The sequence below is a fragment of the Monopterus albus genome, unplaced genomic scaffold, assembly GCF_001952655.1.
Source record: "Monopterus albus unplaced genomic scaffold, M_albus_1.0 scaffold453.1, whole genome shotgun sequence".
In the NCBI taxonomy this organism is placed as follows: domain Eukaryota; kingdom Metazoa; phylum Chordata; class Actinopteri; order Synbranchiformes; family Synbranchidae; genus Monopterus; species Monopterus albus.
The window spans coordinates 114,172-120,851 of record NW_018128333.1 but is presented as its reverse complement, the minus strand read 5'-3'; the positions used below and the strand labels follow the sequence as shown (position 1 = coordinate 120,851).

Sequence of the window (6,680 nt, the reverse complement as noted above, 5' to 3'; positions counted from 1 at the left end):
ATAAAATACCAGAGAAGTGTGCCCTCACTGATTTTTCCAGCACTGAACAATCATTTCATTAAGATCCTCTGTGTTTATCTATGCCTATGACCTCGCTTGTAATCTGTTATCTTGGTAAAATGCTGAGCACATCCTTCTTGAAAATAGGCAGTGGGAGAGAACTACATCCAGTCCCTTGCAATGTGAAATTGTATGTTGACAAAATGCTTCATTTGCACTCTCCAAGTTCGCCCTCCTTCGACAGCTGAGCTCGATTTCTTTGTGGGACTCGATAGTTTCTGCTGTGCAATATTGGCCGGTAAGGTGCCGGGTAACCCCCTCTACCCCCTCTAACTGTGTGTTTTTATTTAAATTTAATGGTGCAGTTTTTTGACGAACACAGTTTTGTTTTATTTTTTGTTTGTTTTGTTTTATTTTTTGTTTGTTTTGTTTTATTAAATACACATTACTGTCATAGCTCAGCCAGATCACAAGACACAGTGGCTTGAGTGTCTTTGGGCTTTGCAGAACCCAGTAATGGTAAAAGACTTCAGCAGTCAAGAGGCCAAGTTTATTCATCCAAGTGTGCCACATTTACAATATCCTCAGGAGGTTCCACTTATTTACTGGCTCTCCTGGACTCCAGAGATATGCACAAATAACACAAGAAGACAAAGATGTTGAAACAATGACTTTTAAACAAGATTGAATAAATGCAAACAATCTCAAAATGAATTTGAACTGTTGGAAGCAATGAACAACATGATAAGTTTGTAAATGCTTACTGATAAAGTGTTGTAGGGTTGCAGGTTTGTGCTCTTTATCACATTATACTAAAGCCAGAGTCAGCAGTTTTACCCCTTAACCCTGCCCATCTGCATCACTGTTCATTACCCATCACCTCTTATCAGACCCCATGTGCTTGGTTTTTAATTTATGTGAACGTGTGACAGTAAAAGCGGCGACACAAAGTGATGAGTCAGCCAGTATAAACCATCTTGGCTCTGTCCAAATCAGATACCTTTTCACACACAGTTTATATCATCACATCCCAAAGAGAGATCAAATTTGACTGCAGCATGAGGGATTCTCTTAGAACACGAGACAAAAATACAACCAAAGCTCCTGCTTCCTCTCAACTTCAACCAAATCTTTATATTGTTTGTTCACTCTTGTATTTCTTCTGGTTGAGTTATCTGTTATTCAGCTGGAGCCTGGAGCTGCAGTAAAGTGGGTAAAAATGCATTAAGATTCACATTAATAGCCCTGGTTTTTGGGAAAAACAAGCTGTACATTAGTAGTAGTTACTTAACAGTTGTTTATTCCTTACTCAGTGTAATAAACTAAGGCCAAATGGGCGACAGTCTAAAATGAAATAAGAAATCTTCTAATAATATTTGTAATTCCAAAGAGTCTGTGAACAGATTATGTGACAATTCCCTGGACACAAACATGTAAAAGACCCCCAATCTAAGAACAAGCAAACTACAAACAGTGAAAGATGTATCACATCACTCTGCAGTTGTTTTGTGTCTTTGTGGTCATTTTGCATCAGTTTCCAGCTGTTTTCAGTCTCTGCGATCGTGCATCTTTTGTGTCCATTTCTTTTTGTCTTGTAGTTTGCATTTCTCTTTCACCATTTTGACTCTGGAGGCAACATAAATGACACTAATTATTATCTCAGACTTCCCCTCATTTAAATTGTAGTTATTTTTTCACCTCTTTAACCTTTTGATTATATCATTGTGCTATCCAACCAAAAGGAGAATATATCATATGTTTTAAAGCCACACGTCTCTCTGCAGCCACACTATTTAAAAAATTGATTCCTCCCTTAGGGAGATGAATTTGGCATAGTGACAAATTGATTGGAGTGATGCTGAAGCAGCATGCTCACCAGTCTCTGGAGGGACACAGTGGAGAAACATCCCATCTCATTTGCAGCACTCAGTCTCAAAGGTAAGTGTGCACTCGCAAGTACACAAACACATACACGAGCACACACACAAGGAGCCAAGGAGAACAGATTTATCTATTTTCATAAGGGTGATTTATGCCTTTTAATTTGTCCTTTCTGTTTTATAGCTGGAGGGGGCCATATTGTTGAAGCAACTTTGTCATGTTGCCAGATAGCAGCTAAAATAAAAAGAATGGCTGCACTATATGAGCTTACATGATTTATTGACAACATTTCGACCTCCTGGTCTTCATCAGGGCAGGTAGCAGCTACAGAACGCCACATTCATTTACCATCAGCACATCAAACTCCACGGCAGCAGATAATGTTCTCATGCTGTTGTGTTCAAGCGAGTCGATTAACCTGAAAGCTTTTACTGCAGCTGTTTTGCCTGCCCAGCATTATTATCAGCCCCTGAGACTCATTTAAATAGATGACTGCTTTGACTGTGCCCTTTCCCTGACCCCCAGAGAGACATCTCTCTGGTCTACTGTCTCATTTATATAAAATCTCATTCTGTCTCAGTTTATTCTCTGGCTACCTTTCTCCTGCTTTCATTACTTTCTGTCCTGTTCTCTTGCCTCCTTTCCTTCATCTTCCTAGAGTACATCTTTTCAATTCTTTGCAAATCTTCCCTTTAAAACCACCACCCTTCCCTCCAAGTCCTGCTATTCATCTACATTTTGCCTAGTTTGTCTCCATAACTCATTTCTCCCTCTGCATGTGCTGAATGCACCTCCAACACCTGTTTGCATGTCTCCACCTGAGATTTTTTTGTTAGATCACAGTAAATAACTGAGGCAGATGTTACCTAAAAGGAGAGCTTAATCTGTTTATGCTAATCAGCTCACAGAGCCATTTCAGTCAACGGTGCAGCTGTGACGAGTACACACATAGGCAAACGCATCAGGAATGCTAATGTGAATTTAGCTGCAGAATAATATGGAAAGTGGTGAAATGTCATGAAAAGCATTAACAGCCTAACATAAAATAAAGATTTTTCATTTACTTCTCAGCTGTGAAGGAAAAAAATGACCTTTTCTTTCTACAGTAACACACTTTGAGAGCTTTATTTGCAATGCTGATAAGGTTGAAGAGTAGCATTAAAGTTACACGATATGAGCACGACGTATCTCAGGTCTCAGAGTGTTTTATAATTTCTTTTCATTGCTGGGCTAAAGTAGTGCTTTGCTGTTTTTAAAAAATGTCTCATGACTGATGTACAGGGCACCAGGGGAAATATTATTCAATAAATGGCTGTGCCTGGTGAGCTTCACGTCTTGACAGGTCGCAAGAAAGGCTGTTTGTTTTTTTTGTGAAAATACTTTGGAATATAACTTATCAGAAAAGTGGCATTTTCAATTATTCACTTTACAGTAAGTCTTTTAAGTGTTCTTCGGGTTCAACTCCCTCAGCCTAACACTTGTCAGTCATTTTGACAAGCTGTTTATTCTAAGTCTTAGGTAGCTTCCACACTGTCAAATCTCTGCACACCTACTTTAGCTTCCATTCTTTAATTTCTTACTGTTTGACACCCATTTTACAGGAAATGGAAATACAGTTAGTTATACAAGCATTCAGTTATAAACCAAGCTACCGAACAAATTAAAATAATGACCTGTAGCAGATGAAAAATCAGGACACCAGAGTTAACCAGGGAAACCCCAATGGGGGCGCTAGAAGAAAACTCAGGGAGATTGTCATGACTTTCATGGACTTCCTGTTTGATGCTTTTATTTTGATACATTTCCACTGCCTCACATGATTCCCACCTTTGCCAGCTTTAGCTCACCAATTACAGACACCTGTTCTCAATCTGTAATCAACAGACTTTGTATTTAAGCCAGTTACTCAGTTTGTTGGCAAAGCCCTCCTAGGCTTTGTTTTGTGCTGCTAACACTGGTATGTATTCTGGCTGCGTCTGGCCTTGGGTTTACAATATGTTTAGTCCTGTTTATTCTGCTTATGTGCCCTGCTTCTGTTTTCTGTGTTTCCTTTGTTTATTTTCCAACTGCAAGTGCTTTCAGTTGGTTATTTTGTCTTCTGTTTTTGCTTCTGTTTGTTAGGTTTTTGTTGTTTTAGTTCTCTAGTTAGTCTTGTATTTCTGTTGGTAGAGTGCTTTAGTGGTTTGTTTACCCTGAAATGGCCACTGTGTTCCTGCCAACTCTGATAATTGGTTCTTAATCCTATTACTACTTCATCTATGTCTGCTTCTGGGTTTTCTCCCCTTACAATTGTGACAGGAACCACCGGGGTCATTAATATGTCTCCTCTAGGAGCCATGGATATCAGTACAAAATGTCATGCCAATCCTTGTGACGGTTATTAATATACAGCAATTCAGTCTGACCATAAGAGCAGCATTGCCATTCATGGAGTCAGGCCACTAGCATAGTTAAAAATATCAGGTATTACAGCAAACATAAAATTATCAGCCGGTGATGACACCAACAAACGCATTTATCACTACTTATTAAAGTGATTAACATAAGCACGTAAGACAGAACTTATTGGCACAAGGGCAACAGTCACCTCCTGACAAGTCATTGTCTGCACACCTCATTCACCAACCTGTATCAAGTAATTAAAATGCATGGCTGTTAAAAAGCAAAACACGTACAAACCCAATTTAGACTTGCCAATGCATTCCTGTTGGACTTCATAGCAGGCAGTTTAGACAAAATATGGATCTAATGTACAAACTGATTTAAAAAAGTTATTGGGTTACTCACCACTTCCACTTGATGTTCCTAGGAGTGTTTTTAGAATAAAAAGGATATTACTGGAATTTCATAAAGGCTGTAGAAATAAATGACACTGTCTTAAAAAAAAAAAAAGTGACACAGGCTCTTGAACACACAAGGAGTGCAATTCAAGCAGGATGAGCAGTCTCTGATGAAAGGATAATCCACAATCTATGTTGGTCTCACAAATTTTATCTCTGGATACCTTCACATCTATTCACTGTCTGATCAAAATGTTCTCTTTTTCCTCCTCACTTCATCTGAATGTGTTTGTGTGGTTGGCCTATATTTGTGGTTTGTGTGAGGAAAAAAGACATGAGAATAATGACTGAGTCACATCCTGAGTGCATAATGGAAAATAACACGGTGCCTTTCCAGTTTCTTCTATTAAACAAACCCGTGTACTTCAGCTGTGTGTCACTGTCAAGATGATTTTTCATCATTTGAGATGGATTTTAAACATTTTTAGAAAAAAAATTCTCATTCTCTTCAGACTTGGGAAAAGGCAGATTGGCTGTGGTTTTGGTGTTATTAATGGGTAGGGGTGTGTGTGTGTGTGTGTGGACACAAAGGTACAATACATTTCTGTGTTCAAGAGCAAAGCTGTACTTTGAGTTATGGTAATGAGCTGCAGACTGCCTTGACTGGAGCGGTGTGAATGACAGATTCCACCCAGTCATGTCCTGTGTCAAGAGACAGTGACGTACGCCGCCTTCTGTTGATTCTGACAGACAGAAACCCCAAATTCTTAAGAGCATTAGCAAAAAAGGTTATTTTTTTTTATTGATACCTATCACACATGAAGACAGGGAATATCTTTGCGTTGTCCTGAATGCTAATTAATGCTAACCTGGCACACATGAAGACAGGGAATATCTTTGCATTGTCCTAAATGCTAATTAATGCTAACAGGGTATCAGTCCATTGATGCAGTACCTGGTTGTTTATAGACAACAGCTCAAACAGGAACAGTGTATGCCTGTTTGTTTATGGTTTAAAAGTTTCACAAGTGAGATATGTGATTACTGTATGTAAGAAGACGGACTTTGATTCATTTCACATTTTATGCAAGGGAGGGATAAGATGCTGAAAATAGAGCTAACAAGGGATAAAAAACTAAGAACGGTCAATATTTTCCTTTATTTAGAGGAGATGAGAAATATTACAGAAATCAGAGAATAATACATTTGTGACACTTAAGTCTCTCTTTTTTTTTTTTTTAACACTACAACTGTATCCTTGTGTACACCAGCTCGATACGGGGGAAGCCCTCCAGTTACAGCCTCGTTCAGGTGATTGACAACTGTGATGATTGGGAATCCCTGCCTGAATCAACTGCACCTGCTCACCTCACATCCCCAGCCATATTGTAGTTCCTCTTGTGCATATGCAGGTACACGCTAAACAAACAGGTGCATGTGCAAAATGTCCCCATCTGCTAAATCTAATACATTTAAATATCCAATAAAGAGTTGTTTTCACCTGAGAGCATCCAGAGGGACAGAATGACATTTAAGGGGACGAATGTGGTTAGTACGTGGATGCAACAGGCACTTTTAATTCCATCTTTGAGAGCCACTGTGTCACAGAGACCTCAAGAATAACTGACATCTGTTCCTCTGATCCTCCCACAGCCTCACGAAGGCATCAGCAGCCAGAGGCTGGAAAGAAGGGAAGAAACTGATTTGCATAGCTGCTGCTTAAGTGACTTTTTCTACAAATGAGGGTAATTATGTTCAGTCATTCCATAAAACTGCACTGTGCATGCTGGGTCCAAGGCTCATGTATGCGGTCACCAGAGGGATGGAACCACAGAGATATTGACAAATTAATGTAAGGAAAAGATGGAAGACACATGATTTCTGGCTGTATTTATTCATAATGAGTAGAATAAATTCAGTCTTGGGACCCAGATGCAGACATGAGACAAGGAATAGAGTTGAACAACACAAAGCTTTTAATACTTAACTTACAAAATGGCTGACAATGTTTTGTAGGGA

At 39.1% G+C, this 6,680-nt stretch overlaps 1 long non-coding RNA gene across 2 annotated transcripts in view; it reads left to right on the top strand.

Moving 5' to 3' along the window:
- The first annotated feature begins 3,810 nt into the window (after positions 1-3,810).
- LOC109952312 (uncharacterized) overlaps positions 3,811-6,680 on the top strand; it is an 8,467-nt gene continuing 5,597 nt past the window's right edge. The window contains exons 1-2 of one of the 2 annotated variants that reach the window (XR_002273735.1): positions 5,946-6,073; positions 6,315-6,406. This is a non-coding gene — a long non-coding RNA (uncharacterized LOC109952312). Of the gene's footprint in view, positions 3,839-5,945; positions 6,074-6,314; positions 6,407-6,680 lie in introns of those variants that run through there. The other variant, XR_002273736.1, reaches the window with a different exon arrangement.